Source organism: Rattus norvegicus, chromosome 4 (assembly GCF_036323735.1).
Source record: "Rattus norvegicus strain BN/NHsdMcwi chromosome 4, GRCr8, whole genome shotgun sequence".
Taxonomy (NCBI): domain Eukaryota; kingdom Metazoa; phylum Chordata; class Mammalia; order Rodentia; family Muridae; genus Rattus; species Rattus norvegicus.
The window spans coordinates 165,346,918-165,359,862 of NC_086022.1; the positions used below are offsets into that span (position 1 = coordinate 165,346,918).

At 38.0% G+C, this 12,945-nt stretch overlaps 1 protein-coding gene across 1 annotated transcript in view; it reads right to left on the reverse strand.

Moving 5' to 3' along the window:
• Nucleotides 1–11,174: 11,174 nt before the first annotated feature.
• Ly49si2 (immunoreceptor Ly49si2) overlaps nt 11,175–12,945 on the reverse strand; it is a 52,500-nt gene continuing 50,729 nt past the window's right edge. Inside the window, exon 9 of the transcript XR_010065685.1 lies at nt 11,175–11,405. The gene's annotated coding sequence lies outside the window, so the exon portion shown is untranslated. The remainder of the gene's footprint in view (nt 11,406–12,945) is intronic.

The window sequence follows — 12,945 nt, forward strand, 5'->3', positions numbered from 1 at the left end:
AAATGGATCAGTTGGATTAACATGGTGAAGATGGCTATCTTACCATATTGAATCTATAAATTCAGTACAATTCCCATTAAATGACAACACACTTCTTCACATATATGGACAATTCACATGGTAAAACAAACAACAACAAGATAGAGAAAACAATAATCAATAATAAAAGAACTTCTGGAAGAATAACCATCCCTGGACTCAAGCTGTAGTACAAAACAATAGAGAAAGAAATTGCGTGGTATCGGTACAGAGACAGAGAGGTAGATCTATGAATTAGAATTGAAGACACAGAGAAAACACCCACACACATATGGAAACTTGACCTTAGACAAAGAAGCCTAAACCAGATAGTAGACAAAGAGAGCATCTTCAACAAATGATGATAGTTTAACTGGCACTTTGTATGTAAAAAGAATGAAAATTGATCCATATTTATCAGCTTCTACAAAGCTCCAGTCCATGTGAATCAAGGATCACCTCATAAAACTAGATACACTGAATCCAATAGAAGATAAAATGGGAAAGAACCTCAAACACCTCGAAACAGGAAGAGAACACCAATGGCATAGGCGCTATGATTAACAACTTGCAAATGGTACCTCATGAAACCAAACACTTCTATATGGCAAAGGCCACTGTCAATAGGACAAAATGGCAACCTAGACATTGGGAAAAGATTTTTACCAAACCTATGTCTGATAGAGGGCTAATATCCAAAATTTACAAAGAACGCAAGAAGGTAGACTCCAGAAAACCAAAAACTCAATTAGAAATTGGGGTGCAGAGTTAAACAAAGAATTCACAACAGAAGAATTTTGAATGGCCAAAAAGTTCTTAAAGAAATATTTAAAGCCTTTTTCATCAGAGAAATGCAAATTTAAATAACCCCGAGATTCAACCTTATCCCAAACTAGAATGGCTAAGATCAAAAAGTTAAGTGACATACTGGCACATACTGGTTAGCACTGCATCATTGCTAGTGTTAAGACAAACTGGAACAACCACTCTGAAAAACAATGTGACAGTTTCTCAGAATTGGAAATAGTTTTACCTGAAGAAACAGCTATAGCCCTCTTGGGCATGTGCAAAATATGTTTAAGTGATTTCCCAGTAATAACTCATTTATGTCAAATCCAATGTCAGTTACATAAGTTATTTTAATGAAAACTTCAGGGAGCTAGAGGCCTTGGATTCATGAAATGATTTGTGAATGTATTTCTTAGACAAGTATTAATATGGAGCCAAAGATGGTCTTGAACTCACATTTTCCCAGCTCCAGACTACTCAAATTACATTTCATTAAATAAGTCTAACACTTCATGGAATTATTCAAAGACAAAATTCAGAAGACCAAAAAATCCTACGTGACTGCTTTTCTGTAGTTCTAACCTGGAAGTGCAAGAACTTGCATATGAGAGAGAGGATAATTGGATATGTTTAATGTGTCTTACATATGATGTCAGAGTGGAGTGAGTTCTACTAAAATTACTGCATGTATTTTAAAATGCTGTTTTAAACTTCCTTTATGGGAGAAACTGGAAAATTTTACTGTTATGTGACATTAAAAGTTATTTCATGCTGTAGTATTTCAAACATATATTAAATTGGCATATAAACTGTGCATCATGTTCTAAATGGAAAAGTGTTCAAGCTCATTCTGCAACCATTCCTCTAGGAAAAACACAACCTACGTATTAGGGTAGATTTCTTCAGCAACAAATGGAACTTGGACATTGTCAGAATCTTGGCCACTGATATTCTTTTGAATACTAATTTCTAAATGTAAATATCTTTATAGAACATAAGAATATTATGAAGTATATATTATGGACAAAACCATTGAAGATCACCATGGGTTAGCTCTAACAAACCATTCACTTCCACGGTTTTCATGTATCTTCCATTTTGCACACAGGCACAGAGGTCAATTACTTTCCCTACTGCCATCCAATTACTAAGATCAGGCAGCCTCACTTCTCACTTATCAAGATCAAGCCCAATACTATGGCTTCTGAGAATGTAGGTGACATTCTAAGGAGATAACTGTCAGTTTCAGGGTGTGCTTTGCCAAAGGGTGAATCTTATTTAGGCAAAATGAGTTTCTGTAATGGACTGTCTTTCAGATTCCTGAGAAAGTGATGAGATTACTAAGACATAAGTGTCACTTTAGTGACAAGACTCTTATAACAGACCCTGTGTCGTGCCACTAAACCAGAAGCAGGACGGGGCACCCTTGACACTCTTACTGCACACTTTTAGTCAAATTATAGGAAAACATACACAGCCCTTACTTGCCTGGATTTATACCACATTATCTAAATGTTAGAGATGGAGTCTAAGGATAAAGGAGCAAGTTAGCGCTTATGGTACTATAATAAATAATTAATAATAAATGATAAGCATACCAATTAAATTTAAAGAGTCCAGATGAATGGTAAGAAATGTTCCTTGTAATAATTTATATTTTTATCATTTGAGTCGTGTTCACTGCATAACTGACATATTTACGCAAGTGTGAACACCATATTGAAGCTCCCATCTCTGCTCAAGGGAGGATTCTTTTGTAACCAGTGGGACTCTTCTCTGACACCCAGGCAGGAGACACACACACACACACACACACACACACACACACACACACACACACACGATGAAAGGATGGAAAGAGATTCCAAGTAACAAAACTAAAGAACAAGCATAACTAGCTACTTTACTATCTGGTCAAAAAAAATTCAAACCAATACTACTGAAAATCACCAGTAAATGTCATTTCATATTCATTAAAGAAAAATTTCATTGGGATGATAACCAATCTATACACTCTCTGACTTCATAAAAAGAACTTGGAAGTGGTTCTCCCTATGTGTTCCAATGTTCGTGGCAGCTGATGATCACCTGAGTGAGTGTAGATTTTTTTTTTATATTAACTTGAGTATTTCTTATATACATTTCGAGTGTTATTCCCTTTCCCGGTTTCTGGGCAAACATCCCCCTCCCCCCTCCCCTTCCTTATGGGTGTTCCCCTCCCAACCCTCCCACCATTGCCGCCCTCCCCCCATAGACTAGTTCACTGGGGGTTCAGTCTTAGCAGGACCCAGGGCTTCCCCTTCCACTGGTGCTCTTACTAGGATATTCATTGCTACCTATGGGGTCAGAGTCCAGGGTCAGTCCATGTATAGTCTTTAGGTAGTGGCTTAGTCCCTGGAAGCTCTGGTTGCTTGGCATTGTTGTACTTTTGGGGTCTCGAGCCCCTTCAAGCTCTTCCAGTTCTTTCTCTGATTCCTTCAATAGGGGACCTATTCTCAGTTCAGTGGTTTGCTGCTGGCATTCGCCTCTGTATTTGCTGTATTCTGGCTGTGTCTCTCAGGAGCGATCTACATCCGGCTCCTGTCGGTCTGCACTTCTTTGCTTCATCCATCTAGTCCAATTGGGTGGCTGTATATGTATGGGCCAACTGTGGGACAGGCTCTGAATGGGTGTTCCTTCAGTCTCTGTTTGAATCTTTGCCTCTCCCTTCCCTGCCAAGGGTATTCTTTTTCCTCATTTAAAGAAGGAGTGAAGCATTCACATTTTGATCATCTGTCTTGAGTTTCGTTTGTTCTAGGGATCTAGGGTAATTCAAGCATTTGGGCTAATAGCCACTTATCAATGAGTGCATACCATGTATGTCTTTCTGTGATTGGGTTAGCTCACTCACGATGATATTTTCCAGTTCCAACCATTTGCCTACGAATTTCATAAACTCGTTGTTTTTGATAGCTGAGTAATATTCCATTGTGTAGATGTACCACATTTTCTGTATCCATTCCTCTGTTGAAGGGCATCTGGGTTCTTTCCATTTTCTGGCTATTATAAATAAGGCTGCGATGAACATAGTGGAGCAAGTGTCTCTTTTATATGTTGAGGCATCTTTTGGGTATATGCCCAAGAGAGGTATAGCTGGATCCTCAGGCAGTTCAATGTCCAATTTTCTGAGGAACCTCCAGACTGATTTCCAGAATGGTTTTACCAGTCTGCAATCCCACCAACAATGGAGGAGTGTTCCTCTTTCTCCACATCCTCGCCAGCATCTGCTGTCACCTGAGTTTTTGATCTTAGCCAATCGCACTGGTGTGAGGTGAAATCTCAGGGTTGTTTTGATTTGCATTTCCCTTATGACTAAAGATGTTGAACATTTCTTTAGGTGTTTCTCAGCCATTCGGCATTCCTCAGCTGTGAATTCGTTGTTTAGCTCTGAACCCCATTTTTTAATAGGGTTATTTGTTTCCCTGCGGTCTAACTTCTTGAGTTCTTTGTATATTTTGGATATAAGGCCTGTATCTGTTGTAGGATTGGTAAAGATCTTTTCCCAATCTGTTGGTTGCCGTTTTGTCCTAACCACAGTGTCCTTTGCCTTACAGAAGCTTTGCAGTTTTATGAGATCCCATTTGTCGATTCTTGATCTTAGAGCATAAGCCATTGGTGTTTTGTTCAGGAAATTTTTTCCAGTGCCCATGTGTTCCAGATGCTTCCCTAGTTTTTCTTCTATTAGTTTGAGTGTGTCTGGTTTGATGTGGAGGTCCTTGATCCACTTGGACTTAAGCTGTGTACAGGGTGATAAGCATGGATCGATCTGCATTCTTCTACATGTTGCCCTCCAGTTGAACCAGCACCATTTGCTGAAAATGCTATCTTTTTTCCATTGGATGGTTTTGGCTCCTTTGTCAAAAATCAAGTGACCATAGGTGTGTGGGTTCATTTCTGGGTCTTCAATTCTATTCCATTGGTCTATCTGTCTGTCTCTGTACCAATACCATGCAGTTTTTATCACTATTGCTCTGTAATACTGCTTGAGTTCAGGGATAGTGATTCCCCCTGAAGTCCTTTTATTGTTGAGGATAGCTTTAGCTATCCTGGGTTTTTTGTTATTCCAGATGAATTTGCAAATTGTTCTGTCTAACTCTTTGAAAAATTGGATTGGTATTTTGATGGGGATTGCATTGAATCTGTAGATTGCTTTTGGTAAAATGGCCATTTTTACTATATTAGTCCTGCCAATCCATGAGCATGGGAGATCTTTCCATCTTCTGAGGTCTTCTTCAATTTCTTTCCTCAGTGTCTTGAAGTTCTTATTGTACAGATCTTTTACTTGCTTGGTTAAAGTCACACCGAGGTACTTTATATTATTTGGGTCTATTATGAAGGGTGTCGTTTCCCTAATTTCTTTCTCGGCTTGTTTCTCTTTTGTATAGAGGAAGGCAACTGATTTATTTGAGTTAATTTTATACCCAGCCACTTTGCTGAAGTTGTTTATCAGCTTTAGTAGTTCTCTGGTGGAACTTTTGGGATCACTTAAATATACTATCATGTCATCTGCAAATAGTGATATTTTGACCTCTTATTTTCTGATCTGTATCCCTTTGATCTCCTTTTTTTGTCTGATTGCTCTGGCTAGAACTTCAAGAACTATATTGAATAAGTAGGGAGAGAGTGGGCAGCCTTGTCTAGTCCCTGATTTTAGTGGGATTGCTTCAAGTTTCTCTCCATTTTGTTTAATGTTAGCAACTGGTTTGCTGTATATGGCTTTTACTATGTTTAGGTATGGGCCTTGAATTCCTATTCTTTCCAGGACTTTTATCATGAAGGGGTGTTGAATTTTGTCAAATGCTTTCTCAGCATCTAATGAAATGATCATGTGGTTCTGTTCTTTCAGTTTGTTTATATAATGGATCACGTTGATGGTTTTCCGTATATTAAACCATCCCTGCATGCCTGGGATGAAGCCTACTTGATCATGGTGGATGATTGTTCTGATGTGCTCTTGAATTCGGTTTGCCAGAATTTTGTTGAGTATTTTTGCGTCGATATTCATAAGGGAAATTGGTCTGAAGTACTCTTTCTTTGTTGTGTCTTTGTGTGGTTTAGGTATAAGAGTAATTGTAGCTTCGTAGAAGGAATTCGGTAGGGCTCCATCTGTTTCAATTTTGTGGAAGAGTTTGGATAATATTGGTATGAGGTCTTCTATGAAGGTTTGATAGAATTCTGCACTAAACCCGTCTGGACCTGGGCTCTTTTTGGTTGGGAGACCTTTAATGACTGCTTCTATTTCCTTAGGAGTTATGGGGTTGTTTAACTGGTTTATCTGTTCCTGATTTAACTTTGATACCTGGTATCTGTCTAGGAAATTGTCCATTTCCTGAAGATTTTCAAATTTTGTTGATTATAGGTTTTTATAGTAAGATCTGATGATTTTTTGAATTTCCTCTGAATCTGTAGTTATGTCTCCCTTTTCATTTCTGATTTTGTTAATTTGGACGCACTCTCTGTGTCCTCTCGTTAGTCTGGCTAAGGGTTTATCTATCTTGTTGATTTCCTCAAAGAACCAACTTTTGGTCCTGTTGATTCTTTCTATGGTCCTTTTTGTTTCTACTTGGTTGATTTCAGCTCTGAGTTTGATTATTTCCTGCCTTCTACTCCTCCTGGGTGTATTTGCTTCTTTTTGTTCTAGAGCTTTTAGGTGTGCTGTCAAGCTGCTGACATATGCTCTTTCCTGTTTCTTTCTGCAGGCACTCAGCGCTATGAGTTTTCCTCTTAGCACAGCTTTCATTGTGTCCCATAAGTTTGAATATGTATCTTCATTTTCATTAAATTCTAAAAAGTTTTTAATTTCTTTCTTTATTTCTTCCTTGATCAGGTTATCATTGAGTAGAGCATTGCTCAATTTCCACGTATATGTGGGCATTCTTCCCTTATTGTTATTGAAGACCAGTTTTAGGCCGTGGTGGTCCGATAGCACGCATGGGATTATTTCTATCTTTTTGTACCTGTTGAGGCCCGTTTTTTGACCAATTATATGGTCAATTTTGGAGAAAGTACCATGAGGAGCTGAGAAGAAGGTATATCCTTTTGCTTTAGGATAGAATGTTCTATAAATATCCGTTAAGTCCATTTGGCTCATGACTTCTCTTAGTCTGTCGACATCACTGTTTAATTTCTGTTTCCATGATCTGTCCATTGATGAGAGTGGGGTGTTAAAATCTCCCACTATTATTGTGTGAGGTGCAATGTGTGTTTTGAGCTTTAGTAAGGTTTCTTTTACGTATGTAGGTGCCCTTGTATTTGGGGCATAGATATTTAGGATTGAGAGTTCATCTTGGTGGATTTTTCCTTTGATGAATATGAAGTGTCCTTCCTTATCTTTTTTGATGACTTTTAGTTGGAAATTGATTTTATTTGATATTAGAATGGCTACTCCAGCTTGCTTCTTCTGACCATTTGCTTGGAAAGTTGTTTTCCAGCCTTTCACTCTGAGGTAGTGTCTGTCTTTGTCTCTGAGGTGTGTTTCCTGTAGGCAGCAGAATGCAGGGTCCTCGTTGCGTATCCAGTTTGTTAATCTATGTCTTTTTATTGGGGAGTTGAGGCCATTGATATTGAGAGATATTAAGGAATAGTGATTATTGTTTCCCTTTATATTCATATTTGGATGTGAGGTTATGTTTGTGTGCTTTCATTCTCTTTGTTTTGTTGCCAAGACGATTAGTTTCTTGCTTCTTCTAGGGTATAGCTTGCCTCCTTATGTTGGGCTTTACCATTTATTATCCTTTGTAGTGCTGGATTTGTAGAAAGATATTGTGTAAATTTGGTTTTGTCATGGAATATCTTGGTTTCTCCATCAATGTTAATTGAGAGTTTTGCTGGATACAGTAACCTGGGCTGGCATTTGTGTTCTCTTAGGGTCTGTATGACATCAGTCCAGGATCTTCTGGCCTTCATAGTTTCTGGCGAGAAGTCTGGTGTGATTCTGATAGGTCTCCCTTTATATGTTACTTGACCTTTTTCCCTTACTGCTTTTAATATTCTTTCTTTATTTTGTGCGTTTGGTGTTTTGACAATTATGTGACGGGAGGTGTTTCTTTTCTGGTCCAATCTATTTGGAGTTCTGTAGGCTTCTTGTATGCCTATGGGTATCTCTTTTTTTAGGTTAGGGAAGTTTTCTTCTATGATTTTGTTGAAGATATTTACTGGTCCTTTGAGCTGGGAGTCTTCACTCTCTTCTATACCTATTATCCTTAGGTTTGATCTTCTCATTGAGTCCTGGATTTCCTGTATGTTTTGGACCAGTAGCTTTTTCCGCTTTACATTATCTTTGACAGTTGAGTCAATGATTTCTATGGAATCTTCTGCTCCTGAGATTCTCTCTTCCATCTCTTGTATTCTGTTGGTAAAGCTTGTATCTACAGCTCCTTGTCTCTTCTTTTGGTTTTCTATATCCAGGGTTGTTTCCATGTGTTCTTTCTTGATTGCTTCCATTTCCATTTTTAATTCCTTCAACTGTTTGATTGTGTTTTCCTGGAATTCTTTCAGGGATTTTTGCCATTCCTCTCTGTAGGCTTCTACTTGTTTATTAATGATTTCCTGTGTTTCCCTAAGTGTGTTCATGTCTTTCTTGAAGTCCTCCAGCATCATGATCAAATATGATTTTGAAACTAGATCTTGCTTTTCTGGTGTGTTTGGATATTCCATGTTTGTTTTGGTGGGAGAATTGGGCTCCGATGATGGCATGCAGTCTTGGTTTCTGTTGCTTGGGTTCCTGCGCTTGCCTCTCGCCATCAGATTATCTCTAGTGTTACTTTGTTCTGCTATTTCTGACAGTGGCTAGACTGACCTATAAGCCTGTGTGTCAGGAGTGCTGTAGACCTGTTTTCCTCTCTTTCAGTCAGTTATGGGGACAGTGTGTTCTGCTTTCGGGCGTGTAGTTTTTCCTCTCTACAGGTCTTCAGCTGTTCCTGTGGGCCTGTGTCTTGAGTTCACCAGGCAGCTTTCTTGCAGCAGAAAATTTGGTCTTACCTGTGGTCCCGAGGCTCAGGTTCGCTCGTGGGGTGCTGCCCAGGGGCTCTCTGCAGCGGCAGCAACCAGGAAGACCTGTGCCGCCCCTTCCGGGAGCTTCAGTGCACCAGGGTTCCAGATGGTCTTTGGCTTTTTCCTCTGGCGTCCGAGATGTGTGTGCAGGGAGCAGTCTCTTCTGGTTTCCCAGGCTTGTCTGCCTCTCTGAAGGTTTAGCTCTCCCTCCCACGGGATTTGGGTGCAGAGAGTGTAGATTTTTAATATATGCCTTTATGATTCCCTGAGTTTCCTCTTATGCCTGTTTTAATGTCTGTATTTTTATCTCTGATTTTGTTAACTTGGATCTTCTCAGTTTATTATTTGGTTAATATAGCTGAAAGTTTGTTAATCTTGTTAATATTTTCAATGAACAGTCTCCAGGACATGCCCCTCCTCCAGCAGTAGCTAGACAACACAACATGAATCAACGGGTTTTATAAAAGAAGAAAGAAAGTGAAAAGTAAACATAGAAGGGAGAATTGAGCAGGTAGGGAGATAGGAGTATGAACATAGTCAGATGAAGGGAAATGAATATGATTGAAATACCTGGTATGAAATTATTGAAAATCTATTATAGTATTATTGTTTTAAAAAGAAGTTGTAGGTTAATGTCAAAATCTGGCTTAGGAAAAAGAAGTCAGATACAATGCTGTAATCAAAACAGAAGTAATTTACAGTGCAAGAGCACAGAGAGGAGTAAGAAAGGATTTCTAGAAGAGAAGGAAATGCTCTGTTTGAATTTGATAGACGATTAGAAGTTTACTTATTGATCAAGGCCCATGTTTTTCAACTGGGTATAGTGCCACGTGTTTTAATCCCAACAAATAGGAGGCAAAGGTAAATATCTATGAGTTTGATGACAGCCTTGTCTATACAGCAAGATCCAAGCTGAGTGTGTGTGCGTGTGTGTGTTATATACATTTATATACATTTCTTATGACCTATAGTGGCTATATTTTTTTTACGTACACAGTCCCTAGAAGATGATTTTCAAAATATCAAGGTAAAAATATCAATATCATATGCACACATTTATTTCTGCACTCAGGAGGCAGAGGCAAATGAATCTCTGAGTTCCAAGTCAGCCTGTGTGTGTGTGTGTGTGTGTGTGTGTGTGTGTGTGTGTGTGTGTGAGAGAGAGAGAGAGAGAGAGAGAGAGAGAGAGAGAGAGAGAGAGAGAGAGAGAGAGATTCTGGACAACTAGTGTAGCACACAGAGAAACTGTCTCTGAAGAAACAAAAGAAAATCCCAAACAAGCAAGCAAACAAAAATCACCACCAAAAATGAAACAATAGAAAACATAAAAAAAAATACTCAGGACAAAAGAACACTAAGATGACACCATTGGTGAGTGAACAGGAGGATCCTGAACATGGAGAAAATACCTACAGTAAAAGTATCCAATCATTGGATAGGTACACAGATTCTAGATTAGAACAAGTTACTGTATCAAACTTAAGTGTTCTGAGATTGGTCATTTGTGCGTGGTTGTATAATACAAAGTGTTGTCCCTGGAAAATATTGAGAAACACGAATATCTTGATTTTATTTGATTTGTTTGGTTCTATGACGTAGGCTCTTGCTTTATTTATTTTTCAGCAACCACGTCATAACCTCCTAATTGCCAAGGTCACAGTGTAAGCCACTACATCTCACCAACTTAAGTTATTACCATCATTTCTACAAGGCCACAATTCTTGATGGATTAAAGTGGGTGTGTGGGACAACTGATACCTTAGATGAAAGATATTCAGTAGTTCCTTGAATTATGCTTACAAATGTTAACCAAACTTGAAATTATATTTCATGAGCAAAAGAAATGTTTGTAACAACTAGAAAATTTTCTAGATAAAAAAATTCAAATCCAAGCAAATAGTATCAACTAATATATAAAAAACCAAAACCTACAACTATATTCTATCTTGTAATTGAACTATCTTTTTAAAATAAATTAATTCATTTATTCACTTTACACATTCCAATATCAGCACCTACTCTACTACCAGAAACTCTCACACAGATCCTTCCCACATTCCTTTCTCTCCTACCCTTCTCAGAGCGCCTCCTCACGCCTTGCGAAAAGTCACATGTAGCTTTCTTAAATGAACATTGTCAATTATGCCAAGAAGGTGTTCAGGTTTTGTGTATTCAGGGAAGTGGTTTGAAGGGATCTTTTGTTTTCATTTTTATGTTTTGTTTTGAAACAGGGTCTCATGTAATCTGAACTGCCCTCAAATTTGGTGTATAGCTGAAGATGACCCTTAACTCTTGATCCACCTGGTCCACTTTCAATTAAGAGAATTTATTCAAATCTTAATGAAATAATCAGGCTGTTTATTGGGATTTATTTAGTTCTATAAGAGTTTAAAAAATCAGAAAGAGCAAAGTCCTGGAGGCTTTGAAACAAACCATGTCCATGCACCAGAGGAAATGTCTCCTGTCTTCAACAGGAAGGAACAAACCTCTGCTATGCCATATCAGATTCCAGAGAATATTCCAAAACTCTTCCAGTTCATCTCTCTGTTTGTACAACAGGCTAAGTCCTATGAAGAAAACACTTGTTTGAAAGCAGTCACACATTATTACAGGAAACAAATGAGGATCAGCATATTTCAATTTTACGTTTAACTCTCATTGGAGAGACAATCAGGGAACATATCCAGTTCCTTCTTACAAATACATGGGTAGAATTTTTTGCACACAGCATTTTCTAGTCTTGTTTTGGATAAGAACATACATCCTCCATGCTTTTGATCGTATTTCATTAGGTTCAAGGGACTAAAGAACAAAATCACCAATTGGCAACTGTTTAATTTTGAACATTCCCTGCAATAAGTCATGTTTTTAAATTTCTGTTCGCCAAAGTATATGGAATGTAGATAAATTAGTCATAAGTTCACCACCAAAATGTATTTTCTTTAAGCTCATAAAAGGAAATTGTCTCATGATGACATGAAAAGTTTCTATCTTTTTTCACACTCACAATTTTTGGGCAGCAGGTAAAATGGATTTTCAATATTTCCAAAGAATTATTTCATGCTAAACTTGTTTCACTTTAATATTTTGGTCAATAAAAATGCTAGGATAATAGTAAAACAGATGAGTTTGGCACAAAGAACAAAAACATATATTTATGTTTTAAAGTGAAAGGGGAGATTTGACATACAATCACATATTAGGGCATGTATCTTATGTATGGGACTCTTTTCCTTTCTTCCTGCTGACCTCATAATTAATGAAGCTTCATGTAAACATGGTAATCTAATGAACTGCCTGTATGCATGCAACACAACTCTGATTTCTGCAGATTGGTTTATGAGAGACCACAAATACCCTTCTGTTTAAAAAAAATGCAGCTAAATAAAATAATATGTTAGATAACAGAGATAACTACCAATAAAACAAAAGGACTGTGAGTTCTGGGACAGCTTGGGCTATGTGGTAAACAAGAATTAAAAATGAATTATTTAATAATTAATCATTATTTTTCCCTTGTATAAAGTAATGGAAATCAGATTTCTACTCAACCTGAGTTGTTAGCAGGAATTGGAAGAAACTTAGATGGTCAGGGCAGCACTGAAGCTAGTGTTTCCCCATAGAGGTAACTAAATAAAGAATGCACTCAAAACTGAGATTCATAACACTAAGTGCAGCCAGATCTGCTGGGAAACAACTGTAGTTCCAGTATTTGGAAGATGAAAGTGGAGGATTTAAGATACAAGGAAAGTCTTTCATACATAGAGAGCTTGAGCTTAGTAAGGGTTACTGAGTCTCGGTCAAAGAAAGGAGAAAGAGCATGAAACCCACTCAAACTACTTGGGCTGAGATTTCATTTTTTATGTACTTTTTTTTCATTTTTTCTTTCTTTTACTGGATATTTTCTATATTTCTGTTATAAATATTAATCCCCCTTCCTGGTTTCCCATCTGGAAACTCACTATCCAATCCCTCCACCCTGCAATCTCCATAAGGTTACACCTTCATCCACAAAACCACTCCCTCCTGCTGACTATCCCTGGCATTCCCCTGTACTGGAGAATCGAGGCTTCATAGGATCAAGGGTCTCTCCTCCCATTGATGTGC